Source organism: Trichosurus vulpecula, chromosome 7 (assembly GCF_011100635.1).
Source record: "Trichosurus vulpecula isolate mTriVul1 chromosome 7, mTriVul1.pri, whole genome shotgun sequence".
In the NCBI taxonomy this organism is placed as follows: Eukaryota; Metazoa; Chordata; class Mammalia; order Diprotodontia; family Phalangeridae; genus Trichosurus; species Trichosurus vulpecula.
In genome coordinates this window covers 185,339,154-185,344,556 of record NC_050579.1, presented here as the reverse complement: position 1 = coordinate 185,344,556, position 5,403 = coordinate 185,339,154, and positions in this window count along the sequence as shown.

Here is a 5,403-nt window from a genome sequence, read left to right as displayed (position 1 = left end):
AGGCAGAGTTGTGCAAAGTCATCAGTCTCACTCTCTCTTCCAGAGTCATTGAGGTTCAGTGGTAAGACAAAAGTCAACACAACTGGCAATGACCCAGTAAACAGTGGACAATCTTGATGTCTTCAATGTTTGACCAAGCTCTAAGAGCACTTGCTTCAGCTGCCTTCATGGCCTTTGAAACAAATTGTTTTTATCCGCCCATTGCACAGGGAAAGTCTTCACATCCTTGGGGTAGATCAAAAAACAAAAAAAACAAACAAACTAGCTTTTACTTGAAGACCCTCACTACTTATCAGAACAATTTTTTCTACTTTTGGAAAGTTGGGCCTGCTAGGAACTTTTTCTCGTATTGAACCAACATCTACCTCTCTGCAACTTCTGGGCCAGAGTTTTTGTGCATGCAAGCTTGTCCTCATCCAGAATGATGGTGTCCCTTGCTGTGATCTTGATTTCTTGGTTTTGAAGCCAATATTGCCTCCTTTCTCTAGGTGGAAGGGCTACTATCTTGAGATAACAGCTATGGACTTCTCTTACCGTCTCTAATTGGGCTAATCCTTTCCCTAAAGGTAGCCAAATATCCTTCTCACTGTGAAAGTAATTTCCTGCGGAGTTCATCTGGTTAGTATTCAGGATCCTGTACCCTGACACTGCCTTAATTCTGGCCCAAAGCAAAGGCTGTAGGGGCTCTGTGGCTAATCCACATCTCTCCCCTTGTTCTTAACAAGAATAAAGGAGATGTATGACAAAATCTCTGTACTTTCTCCTAGCATTTGCAGAAACTGTGGTGTCTAGAATTTGTCGTTGGGGGTATATAGAATTTTTAATAGAAATTCCAGGAATCTCAATAACTCTTGCGCAGTATAGGGATCTAAGGAGAGATGAATGTCCTCTGCTTCCTAGGGACCCAAAAATTGATAAAAGGAGAAATAAGCCAACCCCATCTTCCATCTTTTTTTTTTCTCTATGGGTCCTATGCATTTACGCCTATTTCCTTTAAGACAGTATTTTTGAAAGGTAAGGGAAAGATGTGTCCCATTTGACAGCTACTATGAGCTAATGATTTATTCATAGAAGGCTCTGAGTCCTTATCAGGTCCCACCTTAGACTTCAGTCTTCCAAGCCCTGTGGCCTCATGTCCTCTAGGGCAACTAATTGAATTAATGCTTATTAGATATAGTACACTGTGGTAAGTGGAAGAGATTTAAAAAAAAAAGATGAAAAACAATACGGTCACGGTAGGAACAATATTTCCTAGGGCATTGTTCCATAGGAGGGCTAACTTTTTCTATTGCTCTACTCAGACAAGCTGGAGTAGTTTTTCCTCTGAAAGGCATTAAAATTGTTCTGGAGACTTAGTGTTCGAAAGATTGTAAGGCTTGAGACACTAATGTAGCTTCCCTGTTGCTTAAGGGGATGAAAGAAGCACAATCAATTTCCTCCAGACTTCTTGAATGTTCCAAAGGCATTTGAATCACTGCACACTGAGCACCACATTCGCTCAACCTGAGTGTTAATATTTCTGTATAGAGTCATGTCTACTCGTGCTATATCCTTGTAGAATATACTTTCCATGCTATGACTAAGTGAACCTCCCTTTGTTATCTGTTAGATGGGCTGCAAGTAGCTCATTTCCTTCCAGTTTTGAACCTGAGCTACCAGAATAGCCTGAGTGGGGCTTTACCCAAAACCTTAGTACTCCTCAAATTGTTTCTATTATAATGCAGGGAGTAGGGTAAGACATATAAAAATATGGGCTGTGGCCTCAACACTGATTTTGGTAAATTTTAAGTCAAAGCTTTCATCCTAGGGAGTCAAAGGTCTTGGACCTGGGTCTGAGCCTAGGCTTCCCTGCCATCTCTCCTTTTAGCATTCCTCCTTTCCCCACTGTATTGAGCCCCTCCTCCTCCCCCAGTATTACCCTAGGGGTATTCTCACTTCATTCAGCACTTAGGAGAGTTCTCTTTGTATTGATGCTCTCCTCCATGTATTACTACTCCCTTCTACTGCCTTCCCCTAATATCATCTTTTACCATCCTGGTCATCCTCCATTAGATGTTATCTAACTTTCTGTCCTTCCTAAAATATGGTACCCAGAATGGAACACAATAATATAATTGTGGTTTGACTAGGAAAAGATATGGTGGGATTATCCCCTTGTTCTGAATTTTCTCCCAGTTTAGGCTGAAATCCTTCCCTCTCCACATACCCTTTGATTCAGCCACATTGGCCTGATTGTTCCTCACACACAATACATCATCTCCCAGCTCCTTACCTTTGTGCTGCTCTCCTCCGTGCCTAGAATGCTCTCTCTCCTCTTTTCTGACTCCTGGCTTCCTTGGCTTCTTTCAAGACTCAGCTCAAACCCTGCTTTCTGCAAGAGGCCTTTCTTGGTCTTGCCCACCATTTAGTATCTTCCCTCTGAGGCTACTTTCCATTTATTCTCTCTCTGTGTCTCTGTCTTCCTTCTGTCTCTTTCTCTCTCCCTCCCTGTCTCTTCCATATATGAGTGTATATATACATGCATGTATGTATGTATGCATATATGTATATATATAGCATGTATATGTATGTTTAATTGGGGAGACATGTAAATAACTAGGTAGGTAGATGTATAAATACATAATTATATATAATATGGAATATAATTTTATGTTATATGTATTATATAATCATATATAACATAAATTATTTTCTATGAGATGTTATTTTATATATCACAGCCTATATGATATAATATGTAATCGTACTATATATAACATATACAATTATATTCTATATGATATAGCATATATGTGCGTACACCTAGTTATCTGCGTGTTGTCTCTCCCATTTGAATGAGAGCTCCTTGAGTGGAAGGATGGTGTGGTTTTTTTTCTTTGTATACCCAGTACTTAGTACAGTGCCTATATAGGCCCTTTATGCTTGTTGGCTGACTGAAATCTTGGTTGCTTTGCCCACCCCCACCCTCCGAACCATATCACACCTACTTGTGTTGGCTTTTCAGTGCACCAAAATTCCCCAACCTTTTTCACATGAACTGTTTGTCCAGGCATCCCTTCTCTAAAAATATGGCTTCATCCTTTTTGTTGCACATTTACCAAAAACAACTCTGACATGACCACTGAATGAAGCCAAGTCAAACTTGAGATATGATGGCTGTCTTCAGTGATGGAGCAGGAAAGAAGCTAATTAGTGATGACTTAGATGGGCTCAAATCAACACCTCACTAATTAGATGTTAATCACCCTTCCATCTCCTCTTCCCTTCCCGCCCCCTCACTCCTGAGCTCACTTGCATTTTCCCTCATTGCACCCACTCCTCTTTTCCTCTTCTGACAGGACTGTCACACCACATCCCTTTAGATCAGAGGTTCTTAATCTTTTTTTGAGTCATGACCTAATCTGGCAGTCTGGTGAAGCCCAATGACCCTTTCTCAGAATCTTATTTTCAAATGCACAAAGTAAAACTCAGGATTACAAAGGAAACCAATTCTAATGAATATAGTTATCAAAATGCTTTTTTAGAAAATAAACCTTAATGGATCCCAGATTAAGAACCTGTACTAAATAGAAACAATAACTACTTAGTAATTGAAAGGGAAGCCACACACCCCAAGTAATAATAATTTTTTAAAAGCTTATTTGAAATAAGTACATATTATAGCCTGTGTGGCATGTCATACCTTGCAAGTGGTAGGAGCTTAATAGATGTTTGCATGAATGACACCAATTTAATTCAAATTATTTTAGAAATGTACAACGTAGTGAAAGGAAAACTTGACTGTGAGTCAGGAGACGTGGAGTTGTGCCCCAGCTATTATACTTATTGGAGATATGGTCCTATTTTATAGATGAAGAAACTCAGACTCATAGTGGTTAAGGGGTTTTATAGTTTTATGACCACTGATAAATAAATCACTTAACCCTCTGAATTTCAGTTTCCTTTTCCTTCACTGTAAAATAGGGATCATCATACTAGTACTACCTTATTCATAGGCTGACAATGTAGATCTGAGAATCATCAGTAGTGATAATTGAATACATGGGTGTTAATGAGATCATCTAGAAAAATAGAGGCCAAAGGGGAGGGTCAGGAAAGAGCCTTGGGAAACACCTATGGTTAATGAACATGACCTGGATAAAGATCCACCAAGAAAGACTGCAAAGGAGTGGTCAGACAGTGAGTGTTCTGGCAGTTATATTTCTCTCTATATATTAATACATTAGCATTTGATCTGTCAGTCAGTTTCTTGTGAGTTTGTTCATTTCCTGAGAGCCTCATCAGTCCTGGGTAAAATGACAAAATTTGCATTTCTGAATATATAAAGCTAAGGACCATAAGATCCATAAGGACCATATGGGTCTGTGGTGACTCCACAAAACCGAAACTACTCTGAGAGGGCCAGCCTAAGCAGCCAGCCAAGCTCCATTGCTACACCATCAGTTAGAATAAAACTTGGCCATTGCTTCAGGAATGAGCCTGCCTCTTCCTGGTCTTGGTACATGTCAACTTGTTTTGCAAAAGGGGACAAATTATACTGAAATACACATGCACACACACATATCTATATGTATACATGTGTGTGTATATGTATATATAGACATATAGTTATATATGCACATTCATTTTTTCATTCATTCATCCATCTACTGATTGTTTCTCTATCTCTCTATCTATCTCTCTATCTATCTATCTGTCTATCTATCTATCTATCTGTCTGTCTATCAGCCAACCCATAGAAGAGGACCTTTGAGACCTTGTTAATTCTTCCAATTCTCTCTGCCATAGCTGATGCCTGGATTAACCCAATAGCAGTTTGCATCTATGTGAAACTTAAGGGTTTACAAAACACTGTACTCACAGCAAACCTGTGTGGTAGGAAGAGTTCTTATTATTTGCATTTCACAGATGGAAATGCTGAGGTTCTAGGAGTTTAAGTGACTTTCTATTGGTTTTCTGACTAAAAGTAAAGCACTCTTTCTACTATGTCATATTCTGTAGCCTGCCTGCCTGTCCATGATGGTAAGATGGAAAAAGCATTGTTCCTGGAGTTAAAAAAAAAAATCTGGATTCAGATCCTATTTGCTACTTACTACTTGAGCAGCCTTGAACAAGCTACTTAACTTTCCTGTGTCTCAGCTTTCTCACCTTTAAAGTAAGGGGGTTGGTCAGGAGATGGTTTCTGAGGTCTCTTTTACCTCTAGGTTTTTGATCCTATGACCTAGAGGGAAGCAAGAAGGTACAATGGAAATACCCAATGATTAGTTGGCAGTCAACTTGGATTCTATTCCTGTTCAGTCATTCTTCAGTGGCACCCAACTCTTGGTGATCCTATTTGGAGTTTTCTTGGCAAAGATACCAGAATAGTTTGCCATTTCTTTCTCCAGCTCATTTTACAGATGA